Genomic DNA, 18650 nt, shown 5'->3' with positions numbered 1-18650 from the left:
TGCTATTTCCTAAAATAGCATATAGTAGTGATCATAGGATTTCAGTGCAAAACAAAGTTGGAAATTCGTGTCATTTGAAGATCACATTAAAAATGAAACCATATAAGCTGAGAATCTTCAAGGAAACTAGGAAACTTGGAGTTTACCCACATAGGATCCAATGAAAAATTAATCTCTTTAAAATTTTGTCTTTTTACTCCATAGATCTAATTATACAAAGAAGCCACCTGAAAATCTAAGAATCCATTTTCCTTGACAAGTACATATTGATAAAAGGCAATTCTGAGGATCTCTACTAATTTAAAAGGGCTCTGTCAATTAAAATTAGTGCTGTCTGATCTACATCAGACAGAAGCCATCTTTTGGGCCATAGGGATGACTTAGAGCCAAAATCTCCAATGGACTTAGTAATGTCATATTTCAATTTCTGCTTGCAACTAGCAGTTAAGTCAAGGACAAAAATTAAGCCTGTAAATACAAGAGAAAATTCCCTATTTTTTACTGAGATCCCATTATCAAGGTGCTAGACTATTTGTTGAATGAGGATAGCAAAATGTCTCCAACTGAGAACAAATATTACAAATGCAGATGAACATACTGGGTTTCCCAGTGGGACCAAGTTAGACAGAAAGGGCCACTGGGCTCCTGAGAAAATCTTAATGAACAGTAGAAAAGACTTCCTTTTCTCTCACAGATCTATTAAGGACACTGTCCACACTCAAGCCAAGGAGAAACATGGCCCTGAAAATACACCACAGTGAAGTCATGAGAGAAACAGATACACAGAACTTTGGGCCTTTGCTTTCTTCTGGTAAAAACCGAGAGCTACCAGCCAGTTTTATCTTCCAGCCACAGTATCTACTTCCAGGCCTTCCTTTCTTCTATAAATGAAGCAATAGTTTTAATTTGCCACTGACTTCTGCTAACATAACAGCCGAAATTTCTGCCTCTAGTTCCATAACTAGACTCCACGTGACTCTGGCAAAACTTAACCTAAAAAGGTGCTTCGTTTATTTCCTCCAATTATGTCGTCACTTTGATAAATAAATGCATCTGGCCCTCATCCAATTGAGCTTACCCCTGATGTGAGGTGGAAATTTCCATATGGAAATTTGAGAACGTTTTATTGCAATGGTACTTAATAAATTGCATGCAAATCCTGCAACCTTCTTAGCTGCTCAATAACACGGTGACCAGCAAATTCAATTCACTGAAACTTTATTCACTCTGAATCTTCACCTGCAGACATTTTCCTGGATTACAAACCTTTCTCAGAAGAGGAACAAAATACAAAGAAGCTTGGAGGATAAAACCACCCTGAAAAAGCATGCGGTAGCCCTTTCTAACAATGCTGGGCATCTGGTGGCTGACTTGTACTTTCAGAAGCTTTATGTTTTTTATTATGAATTATGCGTTGCTCTCAAAACCTCTTGGAGGTAAGGTTTTACTGTTACCATCACTAGTACCTACAATAAAATTTGGAAAATATCCATCATGATTTAATAATTATGCTAGAGTGAGAATTTTAAGAAACGACTGCTGTTTCTCTGCATTGTGAAGAGAATGCTTGTGCCTAATATAACCCAGACCAAAAGAGCCAATCTCCCATCTGAAAACATGGTCTATAAGGAAGTTTTTTTCTTTTACTTTCTCTTAAAATTCTCTTTCTGGAAACAAGGAGTATAAACACGTGTACCTGTAGAACTAGCCAATCGTTGGGCACTTTATTTTCACACAGTGCTAGAGTTAGAATATATATTATTTTCTACTGATAATAAAAATATTTAGTATTATGGTTTCTAACATGTATTCTGGAGTAACTTATTAAAAGCAACAGAAGAAGGTCAGACATCCTCTTACCAGGGTCCTGGTTTACCACTGTTGTTTAGTCACTAAGTTGTATCCGACTCTTTTGGGACCCCATGGGCTGTAGCCCACGAGGCACCTCTGTCCATGGGATTTCCCAGGCAAGAATACTGGGGTGGGTTGCCATTTCCTTTACCAGGGGATCTTCCCGACCCGGGTTTTGAACCTGCATCTCCTGCATTGGCAGGCAGTTTCTTTACCACTGAGCCACCAGGGAAGCTGCCCCTGATTTACCATAGTTGAGCATTAAATTTAGCTCTGGGCTTCCCAGAGTCAAGACAGGAATGAATGACGTACAATGAATAATATAGTTCTCGTGGTCTGGTAAAAGCATCACAGTTGTTCTTAAGTTTAGGCAAGCTTTTTCCTGGCACTGACTTCTAAGAGGAATTGAGTCATGGGAATCTTATGTAAGTGACACTGAACTAGCTAAACATCTAAGTGCAGCATCTTCAGTGAGAGCAAGCTGTAGACTCTTGCCCTGCAGAGCAGAGAGGGCAAGAAGTTATCAAGACATGTCAGAGTTGGCGAGACTGCGTTTCTGTTACCGCCAAAACTGCATTATCTAAACTTAACTTCTACTGAGACTCTGGGATCCAGAGGATACTCCTTGTGCTTAAGAAAAAACAAAGAAAGATAGAAAGGAGCCTCTATCAACTGAATTATACAAAAAATAATGCCATTTCTTTGTTGACTTCACAAATATTTCTCAATTCTTTTGCTTCTATTATTTCATACAGAACTCATTTGACAACTGTGACCTGTGTTCATTTCAGAACAACCTTGGGAAGGTTTTCAATGAAAACAAGAATTAAGGACAAGTCTAATCCACCCACACAGCTGAGATTAGTTCTAACTTTTCTTCCAATAGGATGGCATTGTGCTTTGCTAATCATGCAAAATAACGTTCAACACTTTTGAGGTCACATAAATGAGAATAAATTAAAGCAAACCACAAAGCTAATTTTTATAGTCAAAGAGTGATTTCTTTAAATATCCTGTGAAATTTAGCTGTTAGACAATTGTCTCAAAATAGCTACAAGTACTCCTTTAATTTCCTAGAGTGTCAAGAGAAAAATGTTTGATATTAATGAGTTCAAGTCCCTCCACTGCCTTTAGATGCAGCTTTATGTTCACTAACTGTATGGTAAGAAAAGCTGCTTGTGATGAAAAGACCATGGGTTTGAAGTCTGTGTACAAATTCCACTTCTTCCACTGGTTACTAAATTATTTTAAGCAAGTTACTAAACCTCTTCAAAGTTCGGTTTCCTTGCCTTTAAATTAGTATGATACTTTCTATTGCATGAGGTTATTACAACTATTACATGATTGGTATCACAATGTAATGTAAGGTGTTTACTATAATGCCTAACTCATAATAGCCCCTCTGTCCATAGAATTCTCCAGGCGAGAATACTGGAGTGGGTGGCCATTCCCTTCTGTAGGGGATCTTCCAACCCAGGGGTTGAACCTGGCTCTCCTGCATTGCAGGCAGATTCTTTACCATCTGAGTCATCAGGGAAGCCCCATAATCGTGCTCAGTAGATGTTTATTTCCTCCTCTGACATTGATTTTCCTGCAAAAAGAATCTTCTCCCAGTTCAGACCACTCTTCCCGACTTGTAAGTATATAGCTTTCCTAGTTTGCTTTTTAAAACTAATATGAGGATGTCCCTGGTGCTACAGTGGATAAGAATCCACCTGCCAATACAGAGGACGTGGGTTCTGTCCCTGGTCCAGGAAGATTCCACATGCCATGGAGCAACTAAGTCCACATGCCACAGCTACTGACCTGGGCACCTTGTTAAGAGGAGGAGAAGGCTCATTCTCAGGGCAATGAGACGTGTGCGCACCCAAACAAAAAGTGGCCCCCACTCACCACAACTAGAGAAAGGCCTTGCACAGCAACAAAGAACCAGCACAACCAAAAATAAATTCACTAAAAAAATAAATGAGGTCTTAAGAATAAATAAAAACGATGTCAAAATCAAAGCATCATAATGTTGCCATAAGGACAGACGTACAGGCCATGGAGTAAAGTGGAAAGTTCAGCAATACAGAGTGAACTGATTTTCAACAAAGTATGGAGGCATTTTCATAGGGAAAGAATAGTCTTTTCTACAAACAGTGCTGGGACAACTGGATATCCACATACAAAACAATGCATATGAACCCCTACCTCACACCATACCAAACGTTAGCTCAAAATGGATCATACATCTAAATGTAAGAGCTAAAACTATAAAACTCCCAGAAGAACACATAGGAGTAAACCTTCATGACCTTGGGTTAGGTAATAACTTCTAAGATATGACACCAACATAACAAGTAACAAAAGAGAAAAATACATAAGTTGTACTTCATAAAAACTAAAACCTTTTGTGTGAAGGAAGACATCAAGAAAGTAAAAAAGAAACAAGCATAAAATGGGTTAAAATTTTTGCAAAACATGTATCTGACACCAGATGAGTATCCAGAGTACATAAAGAAATGCTTACAAGTCAATAATAATAGAAATAAAATAAAAATGGGCAAAGAATCTAAATAGATATTTCTGTGAAGAATATATACAAGTGACCGATAAGCACCCAGAAAGATGCTGCGTATCATTAGCAATCAGAAAGATGCCGGTGAAAACCACTCCACACCTGCCAGGATGGCAGACAAAGGAGACCAGTGATAACCCGTGTTGGTTAGGAAATGCAGGGACCGGAACTTTCAGACACTGCTGGGGAGACGGGCCGCTGTGCCCAGTGTGATGCAGCCACGTTGAGATGCAGTTTGATAGTTTCTCAAAAGGCAGAACATAGAACCATCTGGCCCAGAAATTTCCCTCTTGCTATATACCCAGGAGAAATAAAAACACGTCTACATAAAAGACATGTGTACAAATGTTCAAGCAGTATTATGCATGATAGCCAAAAGGTGGAAACCCAAACATCCATCAGCTGATGAATGGACCAAGAAAAGTGATGCCACGGAGCCCAGCCGCACTGCAAACAGGCGAGAAGAGGGGAGGGTGTCATAGACGATCTTCTGGTGCTTGTGACCTTGTTTTCACTATGAGTAGGAGGTTCATGGGGGAAAGGTAGAAGGCAGTCCACTCGGACAAAGGATACTGCCTGCCCAAATGCTCTGAAGTACCAGAGAGTGCATGACTGAGGGTTTTCAGGGAGGAAAAGTGAGGGGTGAGAAGTTGCCTGGGGGAAGAGGGTGGGTGGCAGTGGGATCACTAACGTCCTAGGAGGCATATTAAGAAGTTCAACCTGAGGTGCCCAGGAAGCCACTGCAGATTTTAAATCCCAGGAATGCTGGGATCTTGGTTAGAAAGTTTGCTGTGACTTCTATGTGAGGAGATGGATTGAATGAGAGCTAGACCAAGAATGGGGAGACTCATCTTTCAGGAGAAGAGGTGAAAACCTACATCTGACACGGCAGTGGGCTTGCAGCACCAGCTGGGTGGTCAGTGAAGGAAAAGAAGTCAAGGAAGGCCTCCAGGTTTTCAGGCTAGGGGATGCATGGCAGGTTGGGCAGCCACAGAGGCAGCAAACCCAAATTATAGTGGAGGCATGGTATATGTGACATACCTTTCCTATGAGTGGGAGAGCACAGATGATGCTAGAGCTCCCCTCCTGAAACTTGAATGACCCACGTCAACACCTTCCTTTTTGCCAACAGGTGCTGAAGCTGAGCTCTGCTCTTCCTTCCTTGATAATCAAGCCAGGAATAAGCCTTCAGGCACTAGAGGAAACCAGTTTCTGTCTCAATAACATTACATAGTGCTGATAAATCTTGGCGTACTGCATGCTTTCCAGCCAAATAAAAAATGTCAACTAACAGGCTGTGGGAAAGACTCTCCCAGGGGATTTTATGATCCAGGGTTTGAGAGAAGCTGGGAAACTCTCTCTAGAAGTTTATCCAGGTTGGGTGAAATCAAATACCATCATCATTTATTATAGGGACATGTGAAATCTACTAGTGGTCTAAATCAGTATTCCTGATGGGCGTCATCTCATAAGCTCATTCAACAACTTAATAACAAATAAAAAGAAAATTTCCCATCTTCCAAGTCGCTCTTCTGCAGGTATACAAAATACTACTTTAGAAACCTTCCTAATTTTGTGAACCAAACAAGGCTCTCAAATCCTAATGGAATTATTGATTCTCAAGTCAAAATAAAGTTTCAGTGCAAGTCTTAATGCATTTATTGATTGCTGATGGGATCAAAATTAACATGAAAAAATAATCGATAAGTATATTCTAAAAATAAAGTTACATTGGACATCATCTCTGTGTCTTCTAATGTGGGATTTTATCTGCCAGTGCAAAGTTTCCTTAGAAACCTGAACTTTCTTTGACCTGATAGAAACTAGCGACTTCAGCACAGAAGAACAATATGATATGCCTGTTCAAAAATAAACAATTATTTAAAGTGCATTTCAACCTCGGAGACCTCAAAAGCAAAAGCAAGTGCCATGTTTACTGATAGCACAAAAGGAATGCAGGAGAAATATTTCAAACTTAGAAAACAAATTGTTAAATCTTTCTTATTCTTTGTTTGAAACTGGCTATGGTCCAGAAGTATAGCTTCTCTTTCTCTCAGCTCAGAACACCTCCCAAAGCGTTCAAGCTCACAACATTGTAAGGAAAGGAAATCTGCCAATGCCTGCAGGTAGCAATGCCAGCAGCTTGCTAACATTTTAATTTAAGAGATTGTGTGTTTACTGTGTTCTTCAAGGAACTGACTCGTGAAATCAACTTGAGTTCTCTATTGTAAAAGAAAGCCATTTAGTAATGCTTGCTTATATATGCATACATTGAATTCTAATGAACTCAATGTTTTATTATATATTTTTAAACCTCAAATCTCACAAAATTTTATGAAAAGTGTTAACAATAGTTTACAGCATTTTACTAAGTGCAAAATGTAGCTGTGATGGTTCGGTTACTATCTTGAGCCATTTCAGATAGTAGTATAATGGGAGAACCAAACATTGGTCTCTTATTTCACAATTTATTGTAGAAGTCTTAAGCAGGACCACAATTTAATTATAGACCATTTTGCAAATAAAGTAACCTAACCAAACATTGTATGTGAGAATGGGATTGTGAGGAAATGTGTTTTTTTTTTTTTTTTAATGTGGACCATTTTAAAAGTATTGAATTTGTTGCAATATTCTTTCTGTTCTATGCTTGGTTTTCGGGCTGTGATGCATGTAGGATCTTAGCTTTCCAACCAGAGATTGAACCTGAACCCTCTGCGCTGGAAGGCAAAGTCCTAACCACTTGGCTGCTGGGGATGTATCAGGGGAAATGCTTTTAAAAGATCCATTTCTAGTTTTCATTTTATTTACATCTTGAAAGAACTTACGTTAGACTGTATTCCCCATTGAGACAAACTCATGATAAAATGATCCGCTGAGTGGGAAGTTACAGAAGAGATCAAGTGTCTTCTGACCTAAATCTTACCCTTCAATGTCTCATGACCAATTTCCAGTAACTTCTCAGAGCAGAAGGGTGAGCTGGACCCATATTTCACATCATATAAAACAATGAACTCAAAACAGATCAAGGACCTAAGTATAAGAGTTAAAACTATAAAATTCTTAGAAGAAAACATGGGAGTAAATCTTTCAGAGCTTGGTTTGCAATGGCTTCTTAGATATGCAGCCAAAAGAAACAAAATAGATAAGTTACATTTCATCAAAAAGGAACACTTCTATGCTTAAGGGTCTACTACCCAGAAACTTAAAGAGTTCTTATAGCTCAACAGCAAAACAACAACCCACCCAATTAAAAATGGGTGAAGGACCCGAACAGACATTTCTCCCAAGAAGATAGACAAACGGTCAGGAAGCACCTAAACGGATGCTCAAACTCATTAACCACTCATTCATGTGGAAATGTTAGTCCTTCAGTCATGTCCCACTTTTTGCAACCCCATGGACCACAGGACGCACTGGGCTTCTCTGTCCACGGAATTCTTCAGGTAAGAATACTGGAGTGGGTTGCTAGTACCTCCTCCAGGGGATCTCGCTGACTCAGGGATCAAACCCGGGTCTCCCGCATTGCAGGCATTTACCATTTGAGCCACCAGGGAAGCCCCTCATTAATCATTAGGAAAACGTAAATCAAAACCGCAGTGAGACAGCACTTCATACCCACCAGGATGACTGCAATAAAAAAACAAAGGGGAAATGCGTGTTGGTGAAGACTTAGAGAACAGAAACTGTCAGGCATTGCTGATGGGAGTGTAAATGTGATGCAGCTGCTGTGGAAAACAGTTTGGCAGTTTCTCGAAAAGTTAAACGTGGGGTTAAGACGGACCAGGCAATTCCATTCCTATATTAAGAGCCATCAGTTTATCTTGAAAAAGTTAAAAAATAGAAAGGTGAGACTGAAAGGTGGTAAGGTTTTTTTTCTTTGTAGGCATGTGATACTGATTGAATTTTGACGTGAATAATATGTGCAAGATTATTAATGATTAGTGATGGAGTTGTTCACCTTTAAGGACTATTGTGTGCTGAGTGACGGGGAGAGATGTACTTTTACTTTACAAACATGAAAATCCCTTGCATAGGCCAGAAATTTGTCTGGGTGATAGGAGTGGGATGCAGAAAGGAGATGGTAGAAAGTGAACCTTTCTACCTACCAACCTTTCTACAACAGAAACCTCTGCCCACTTTGAAAGTTTGCCAAGTCAGGCTGGGTTAAGGCTGTTTTCCCAGGACCCAGCAGTGGTGGAGGGATACTTCACAGCCCCGCCAGCCTGCACCAGCCTGCAGACTTCTCAGGACAGGGCCCAGCCACCTGGGTCATTGAGCCAGTGGCATAGCAGGTGCTGAAAAATCCTCTAAACTATTTGGAATGACAACAACATAGATCAGTAGAAAGATTTTTCTTTCCTGTTGCTTGACTTAAAAAATTAACAATTCTTTTTTGAAAAAAACCATAAGTTCATTTATTTCATTGCCTTTATGCATTTTTCTATATCATTGAGATCATCCTTAGATATAATTAGACCATGGAGATAATCTTATCGTTTTCTTTTTTCCCTTGACACCACCCTCTATGCATTTCCTCTTGATAGTAAAAATTCTGTCTGCTCCAATTCTAAATCCCTTCCTCAAAGTAAGGCCTGTTGGTGATCAACCCAGAGTGCACGTTCCACTGGAGACTCCTCATGGATTTCCTACATCTCTGTTAAGACCCTATGTATTTCAATAACCATTTTAAAAACCACCTCAGTTTCCTATCACACCACATGTCCTGCATTGCTGGTACATAGAACCTTCCACCGCCAGCCTGAGGAGGCATAGGCAGGACAAGCAGAGGAAGGAAGACCCAGGCCCGCCGGCAGTGAGGCGCCTGGACCACTCAGCCACATTCAAACCCAGCCATGCCACTGTAAAGCTGTGACCTCAGACAAGTTATTTAATCTCTTTGTACTTCAATTTCCTCCTAAGTGAAAAGAGGAGATTGATAATAATAGCTCCTACCTTGTAGGTTTGTTGTGAAGTGATACATGTCCAGGCCTTATAACAAGGTTTGGCTGGTTATAAACACTGGATACATTTTAGCTAGTATTATAGTTCATCTGAACCAGACAGCTTTGGGCTGGAAGCCCCCACTTTCTTCCTGTTCCCAAATATCAGCGGGCATGTGAAGAGCCGACTCACTAGAAGAGACCCTGATGCTGGAAAAGATTGAAGGCAGGAGGAGAAGGGGAAAACAAAGGATGTGATGGTTGGATGGCCATCACTGACTCAACAGACATGAGTTTGAGCAGGCTCCAGGAGATGGTGAAGGACAGGGAAGACAGGCGTGCTGCAGCCCATGGGGTCGCAGAGAGTCGTACACGACTGAGCGACTAAACAGCAACGAATCTGGTTTAGCCTCTCAGAGCTTGAGTTTTTCACCCTCTAGAGTTGGTCTTAAAACACCCATCTGCCAGGGTTGCTGTGAGGATGGACATTTAAATGAGCTCAATGCAGAGCAGCTTCAGGACCACTCCCAGCAGGCGCACTGGACGTGCTGGGCTGTCTCCTTTCAGAAGCCGCTGCCCCAACACCGCAGAGCAAGGGTTCAGGGAACTGAGAGGAAAAGATTGGAGATGGAAGCTTTTCAGGGCAGGAAGGGAGGCACAGATGCCGGTATCTGGGTGACTTCCTTCTGGATGGCTGAGTGGAGGGGCCTCAGGGACCCTCAGTGCCCTGAGACCCACCCGTGGAGACGAGAGGGACCCTTGGGCCCGGAGACTGAGTTTTCTTAATTTGTTTCTAAGCAAATGTTCTGGCTGGTGGACTTCTCCTGCTGTGGTAGGATGGGAACATCTCAATGAATGTGTTATCGGAAAGATCCAGTTTCTTTGTTTAAAAAGTATCTATCACGTGTGGAATCGCAGGAAGGGAAGGGTCGGTGATGAAACAGGCACCCCAGGCCGTTCTTGAACAGATTTCTTTGCAGAGTTTTCTTTGGGTAACTCTCCGAAGGCTCCTGCCTGGCTGGCCTCCCTGGGGCAAGTCAACAGGGTGGAGGACAGCCGCTGGAGAAGAGCGGGTTCCCAGCAGACAGGACACCCGAGCAGCGGGCCCTCTTTGCTTCTTTTACTGCAGCATGTAGGCTCGGCCATTTTTAAAGTGCCCAGCTACTCTGGGAATTAGGAAAAGGAATGAAGGAATCAATTAATGTGTGAGTCTGGTACTTCAAGTATCTCATGAATGGTTAAAACATGACTCAAGAAGTTTATCTGTCTCTCTGAGGCGGGCCTGCTTCCCCCCCTAAACCCAGGATCCTCCTCCAACTCCATCTTGAAACAGCTCATCTTCTGTATTGCTCCTTCCTTCCAGCCCCCTATCCAAGTCTGCAATCTCTCTTTTAAGATCTTTAAACCCTCCCTGGAGACTCAACTTGTTGTCAGAGCTGCTCCAAGTCTTTGCTCAAAACCCTCCAACTCCCACATTTAGCAGGAGTTAACATAAATCTTTAAGCTAAAGTGTCCAAATGGAAAAAAAATAAAAACAAAAAAATAAAGTGTCCAGAGATAAGAAAGCAGGCCACAAACAGATGGAACCAGCTGGGACCAAGATGGTGACAAACATGACCTCCAACAGACCCTGAGCCTCATTATACCTTGATTTTACTATATTAGCATATTAATGACACCACTGGCAGCCATGGTGGTGGTAGTGTTGGTGAAAGTCTCTCAGTCGTGTCCGACTCTTTGCGACCCCATGGACTATACAGTCCATGGAATTCTCCAGGCCAGAATACTGGAGTGGGTAGCCTTTCCCTTCTCCAGGGGATCTTCCCAACCAAGGGATTGAACCCAGGTCTCCCACATTGCAGGCGGATTCTTTACCAGCTGAGCCACAAGGGAAGCCCAAGATTACTGGAGTGGGTAGCCTATCCCTTCTCCAGCAGATCTTCCTGATCCAGAAATCAAACCAGGGTCTCCTGCATTGCAGGCGGATTCTTTACCAGTCGAGCCATGAGGGAAGCCCCTGGCAGCCATGACTGGACTTTAAGGACCAAATAAAGGATAAAAAGGGGGTGGCACCCCACTCCTTTGGAAAAAGCTCTGCCTCTTCCCCATATCCATCACCGTCATGGACCTCACTCCTTCCTCTGTCTTTACTCTCTAAAGACTCCTCTCACCAGGCGGCTGAGAAGTTGATCTGTGATCTTAGTTCCCAGCTCTCCCTGCTTTGGCCAATGAATAAATCTTATTGCTCTGTCCATCTCAGCTTCAGTTTCATTACTGATTGTTTGAACCCCAGTGGAAAGTAAACCCTTCCCTGCCGAGGCAGAGAACCTCAGCTGGGCTAGAGCCTGAGCAGGGTCATAGGACTTAATTCAGTAACAAAATTTTTTGCATGGGCCGGAGGGCAGCCTCTCTTCAGTTGGAAGCTGTCTCCCCAAACCTCAAAAATGCAGTTCCTTTGGGACTTTGCATGGACTTTCACTCCACCTCACCCCACTTCTGAGGACCCCACTCTGGGCTCACCTGGCCTGAACTGAGTTCATGCTTTCATGCAGCTTGCCTTTGTTTGTGGAGAACATAAGCTGTTAGAAAATTCCCTGTTGCTCCCACACCCTGCCTTGGATCCCCAGCATTCATTTTCTTCCAACACATGCTCCGTATGTATTTATGGTCACACATGGCCGTCAGCCTGTAGCAAACAATTGGGAACTATTTACAGAGATGACTGTGGCGAGACGCTGTGCTGGTATTACCAAGCAAGGGTGCATGAGCCTGCAGCACATAAAGCCAAGCTCAGTGAGTGTCTGCAGCAAAATAAGAGTTTATTTGCAGGGTGTCAAGCAAGGAGAACTGACGGCTCATGCTCAAAAGAACTGAACTCCCTGGTAGCTTTTAGGCAAGGGTGTCTAAATATGGGGTTAGGGGAGAGGATCAAAGGATGTGTTATCAGCTTTGAGCCTTCTTCTGACTGGTTGGTAGTGAGGTAGTGTTGCTGAGTCCAAGCTCATGCCATAGGACAGGCCAATAAATTGAGAGATGAGGTGTTGGGGCAAGGAACTGCAACTTTATTTGGAAAGCCAGCAGATTGGAAAGATGGTAGACTAATGTTCCAAAGAACCATCTTGCCCAAGTTAGAATTCAGGCTTCTTTTATACTAAAAGCAGAGGGGGTAGGGCTGGATGTGGCAGACTTCTTGGTGCAGGAATTCTTGGTTCTTGTAGCTGTCCACATAGCTCCGTAAGCCTCCAACAAGACAAATGGTATTCTCTGTTCTGCAACTTTTTGTCTCTACATGAATGGGAGTGTCATACCTTTAAAGGCCAGAGCCTTGAGAATAGGTTATTATGTATATTTCAGGCTGTAGGCAACATTCTTTACAAAGGTGCAGACCAAGCATGATTAAGGTTCATGCAAGAGATCACAGGGGTTAGAGGGAGAGGGCTAGATCCAACATGGAGTCAGGTTTGTTCTTCTCTGTTACAGGAACAGGGAGGTGTTTTCGGAATCTCAACTTTCTGGTTCCAGCCCCTCTGGGATCTACGTGCTTATGGTCAGCATGCAGTCCCCATCCTGCACTTGGGTGGGGTCCTAGTTTCTACCGAACAATTCTAAGATTGTTATCTATATTCCTTCAGGAGGAACTAGGAGTCCTACGACTCTAGTGTTCTAATCATTAACTGCCTGAGTCTGCTCTGTGGAACTGGGGGAAGGCTTAGGAGATGAAAGTCTTTCTTTCCCCTACAAACAAGAAATGGGGGGCACGGGGGGCCTGTGTATCCAGTGAGTCCCCAGAGGGTCCTGCTTAGTTTCAGTCCATTCTTTCTTTGATATTCCTCAATCCTGAGGGACATGAAAGGGAATAAAATTTCAAATAGAGAGATCAATCATAAACTCAGTAATGCAACTTGAATTTTAGGGGACTCAGTTTCATTAGCGGCCTGAGAATAGAAGGTTGTAAGACTTGGTTTCATGGTCTACAAGCTTCTGAGCTAACTTAGGGTCATGTGAGGCTATAGGTGCTAGATACCATCTAATGAACTCATACTGGCAAGCAAGAAGGACTTTCTTCCCTGGTATAGTCAGGGAAGTCTTCTCAGAAGAGGTGGGATTTGAACTGAGTATTAATGAATTAGGCAGGCTAGTGGTTCTCAATACATTTTAAAGAAATATATGTGCTGGACTTTACCCTCAAAGTGGGGATCTACTTGGTGAATTCTTCTTTTTTTTTTTTTTAAAGTTTCACAAGGGACTGAGTAGGATGATCAGTGTTGAGAATTGTTGGGTATGCCAGGCAGAGAGAAGACAGAAGTCATTTTGGATGGAGGAAGCAGCTTTAACCAAAGAGGAAAACACATAGCTTTTATTCTGGGAAGGACAGGTAAGAAAAAATGTAGACTGATTTTCTGTGTATATTAGTGCTTGAAAGATAGCCTAGAAGTTCATGCTATTGGGGTGGGGGGGATGTCATTGATGGTTTTGAGGAAGGGAGAAGTTCTAAGCAATATAAAAGTGTTTCTACAGCATACACTTGCTCTGCCTAGAATTGACAGAATTAGACTTGGAAGAGGTATGTTACTTTCCTGGGTCCACAAGTGTTAGTTCCAGTCTCTTTCGCAAATTGCAGGTGAAGCTAAAACTAAATGTCATGTCGAATCCTGCCCCAGAATGATTGGCAGTGATGACACCCATTGTTTTGATCCCACGTCCTCTAAAAGACATTCACAAAAATGAGCCTGATGTTGTTATGTTTCCCCAAATTGCAACTGTCTGATCATGTCTAGGGAGAGGTAGTGAATTTTTATGGAAGTACAAGTAAAGGTGCTGGAAGAGAAAGAAAGAAGGGACCAATGTAAGAGATACCGCAAAGGAAGAAACATAGGACTCATTGTCAAATTGAATTGGGAAGCAGGCAACCAGGATAGTATGTAAGGAATTCTCAAGAAAAACAAGGGGTTTTTTATTTCCAGAGAAGCTGCCTTCAAAAACCTGAAGAGTCTCACAAGGTAAAAGCACTAGGCTTGTTGTATGTATTGATAAGCTTCCTCAAGAGGTAATGGGATGTGAATGTATAAACACATTGTGGAAACCAAGACATAACATTGTAGGGTTCCAGGTACTGGGCTTCCATCATGGCTCAGTGGTAAAGAATCCGCCTGCCAATGCAGGAGTTGCAGGTTTGATCCCTGGGTTGGGACAATCCCCTGGAGAAGGAAATGGCAATCCACTCCAGCATTCTTACCTGGGAAATCCCATGGACAGAAGAGCCTGGCAGGCTACAGTCCATGAGGTCTCAAAAGAGTGGGACACAACTTAGCAACTAAACAACAAGAAAATTCCAGGTAGCATTAAGTGCTTAAACATGGAGTCAGCCGTTACCTTTGCAAAAGGAAGGCCATTAATAACAGGACTGCAACAACAGCCCTGCCTATAATCATTATACCTTTTGTTTACACAAGGTGAGGAATTAAACTTCTTTTGAATACTACATAAAACCTAGCGTAATTTGTAGCTGTAGAAGTTCTGATGAAAAATACATTACTTAAGGTTTCTTACCTCCTTTAACCTAGTGGCACAAATGCATTATCTTAAAGAAAATGCATGTTATACTTCCAGAACATCAGCTTTCCCACCTTAAAATGAAAAGTCTCTTTTTAAAGTGCTGTCCACTATTATTCAGGATATAGCTTAATGCTCTATTATCTCTGGAGTCAAGGAAACCCCCTTGCGACAAGTGAGATGCTTGATGATATCCATGAGCTCTGCAAGAACTCCTGACAAATAAGTCCTTCAAGAGATAAATAGTATAATAGAAAAACAGAAGAAGGCAGCTTAATAGCTACTCTAAAAATATATAGAGAGTTCCCTTTAGAAGGATGCTGAGCAAAAGGTCTTCACTTGCTGTTGAGAATAAGAAAAAAATAATCTTAAATTTAACAGTTATGTCCAGAATGACCCTCAGGAAGATGTAATAAAATGTTTTCTAAGTAAATTTCTGACAAATGCCATCTTTTCTGGGGCTGGTGTAACACTGGGCCTCTAGCAGTTTCAGCTCAGCTTTCTTACCAGTTTCTCTTTGTGGCCCACGTGCTGGGCTGTAAGCATCATGAGGTCAGTGCGTTGTTGTCACAGATTCTGTGACTGTCATCACCACATCCCCGGGATCGCGCACAGTGCCTGGTTCAGCGTAGGCTCGCGCTGAGCCACTGATCAAAGGAAAAAACAGATTCGATTAGTACTGCCTGAGAGTATTACATAACTTACTTTTTATTTAAGAAAGTAAAGAAGTAGCCCGAAAGAAAACCACCGGCACCACCAATCTGCCCACATAATATGCAGTTTGGCAGGTAAAGAGGAACCTTGGATCACAATGAAGAGGCATGAGAATGGAAATGCAATAGACTTGGAAAAGGACCACAAATGTTCAGGCAGCTATTGAGTTCAGCCAGCACAAGATTAGAGCAATAAATTGAATATATTTATTACTTAAATGAACAACAAATGGAAATCTGAGATAAGCTGACATTCAAACTCACTTAGACTTTGTACTTACAGAATGAACGCTTTGCAAATGGCCTCGGGGTTACAGTTCTTTTGAACTTTTCACATTATTATTCTAATACATGGTGGGTCTGAAATACCACAATAGTTTGATGATTATGACAGAAAAGCAAGCAAAGTGGATACACAGGAAGGGAGAGTTACTTCTTTCTTCCTGACTGCACTTTACAGAAGACCAGCTTTTTTTTTTTTTAATGGAAAAAAAAATCTAAAAAGAAATTTTCCAAAAAGCAAAAAGAAGGTTGATAGAAAAAAAAAAAAAAGCAGAAGTGAAAAAATAATACAAAACTTGGAAGAAGCAGAAGAAAAAAGATTAAGGACTAGCAAAGGAAAAGAGAGCATGAGTATGAATAAAGACTCTAAGGCCTTAGAAGTAAAAGAGGAGGAGCCTTGAAGTTCTATCTTCAAAAGTAGTGAAAACAACTTCAGAGCAAGTCTTTGGGAAATCTTAGACTAGAAAGAGAACCCACATATATAAGCCTTATAAGTACAGCTTGGCGTATTGTATTTACATTGGGACAGCAACACAGATTTCCTATGAATCATTCTTTCTTGAGAAATATTATCTCTAAGTAGGCACAACTCAATTATGAATATGACTTAGAAAGCTGTGCGTGTCATAGCTGACTCTCACAGCCCCACCTCCATCGGAATCCTTCCCACCAACTCCAGAGGGTGGACAAATGAAGTGGCACAGACGCCAGGCTTGAGTAATAACCTTTCCTCTGTTCCTTGGTCACCACTACCTTTGTCTCCTCAGTTTTAATCACGGACATGAGTCCTTTTTCACCTCCATTTTCTACCATTCATGGGATGTTGGTTTTTTACCTCAGGCAATTTATTTTTCATAAACTGAACAAATATAATAAGGCACCGGCATCACTAGTCTCTAAAGAACTTAAACCAGCCGAAAAATTCCATCCAGAATATCCAAAACATCTCTATTGGTTTATTGTTGCATGCTCAGCATTTACCATAAATGAGCGCTATTTCTTTTTCTGTTTTCTTCTGTCTTGTTTAAACATAGGTGTGTTGCTTTCTAATCCTCCTCCTTCCCATAATGTTTCAGCTACCTTTTGAATGACAGAGCCTTTCTTAGAGTGGACCTTGGCCTGGTGACCATGGAAATGGAAACACACAGGGCCTGGTAAAATGGCGGGCTAGGGTCGAGGCCGCCCATCTGCCTCTCTGCTGTGACGTGCGCTGGCGCCTCAAGCCTACACACCATGGCTTCCTCCTTCCTGTTTCCAGGGCAGACTCTTCCTCCACGTCTCCGTCCCAATTCTCGACAATCCAGATGGCAAAGCCCTGTGATGCCTTTACTTCTCTAAGGTGAGAAGGTTTGAACTGTGGCCCTCCATCTCTGCCCACACAGCTGAGAATGGTGCTGGGGGCGGGGGAGGCACGTTCTATCCTGGGCAGCCGTGAATGGGGAGGAAGCGGCTGGCCTCTCTTCTATGACACAATTCGTTACTGCCTCCCACTCGATTATGGTCCATATGAATAAAGAGAAAACTTCAGTTTCTTTTTGCTGTTAGCCTTAACAATGAATGCAATCATCTACCAAAGCAGTTATCAAACAGATTCTGTGAAAATTAATATCTGATTTTCCTGCCTTTGGTTACTCATTAAAAAAAAGGAAAAAAAAAGAGCTCTGGGAACACCTATGGGGTTAATCGTTTCAGGTTCACACAGAGCAAAAGATCTTGGTAAAGACAGAACAAAGTCCAGTGTGCAATGACTTCAAGGCGTCACCACTTAGAAGGGGACCCTGGAAAATATCCGAAACGGTGAGGTTTGCGTATCCCTCTTTGGGACTTCTCTCTCTCTTCCTTGCAAGTTGTTATACTGACCTCCATCTGCACAGTTCCTTGCAATTGACCAACATTTTGACATGGCTTATCTCACTTCATGCTCACAGACACCCTGAGAAGGTCAGCAATACCACTGTCAATCCCATTTTACAATGGAAGAAACTAGGCTCATTCAGCTGATATTATAGACCACGTGCCACGTGCAGTGAAGATACACTGATGAACAGACACAGTTCCTACCTTCAGGGAGGCTGGTAGAGAGCAGTGATCTCAAACAGGAAGTGACAACATGGCCCTAGACTGTGAGGGCTCAAAGTAGGGTCAGTGACCAGAAAGAGGTTCTGCAAGAGCTGATACCTGACTTTTATAGGATCAGGTTGGTCCTAGCCCCAATGCATTCTTATTCAACCTCTTCAAGAGGAGATCTAGCAACTCAAATGGATTTTCAATAGTGAGATTTCAGAACTTAGAACCAAGCCAAAAGAGATACTTTGAACAGGCAATGTGTGTGGAAGTTTGGACTCAGAGGTCTCATCTTGCAGTCACCAGATTAGATGTGCCTCCTTCCAGGGATCAAGACCAGCCTCCAGGACACTTCTGAGTAGGCCTGTCTGGAAACTGTAGCCTCCTCCGCAGAGGCAGAGCATAGGGTAACTCTTCTTGACTTCTGTCTTCAATGGGGAAATATACATATAGATCACATATACCCATGTGCCCTTTCAGAGGTGACAGCCAGGAAAATGATGTCAAAATTGTTCAACCACCAAGATGCAATCTAATAAACCCAAGCCAAGAAGTATATTACTATCGATTGTTTGTGATCCGAGGTTCTATCCAGAACGACATTTCCTGCTTCATCTATCTCCCTGGAAAAGAGGCAGAGTCTAAGGATTCCACTTGTCCCCCGAGACAGTCATGCAGAGGCGGCTA

Source organism: Cervus elaphus, chromosome 12 (assembly GCF_910594005.1).
Source record: "Cervus elaphus chromosome 12, mCerEla1.1, whole genome shotgun sequence".
Classification (NCBI taxonomy): Eukaryota; Metazoa; Chordata; class Mammalia; order Artiodactyla; family Cervidae; genus Cervus; species Cervus elaphus.
The sequence above is the reverse complement of the archived record's forward strand: the minus strand, read 5'-3'. Positions refer to the sequence as shown.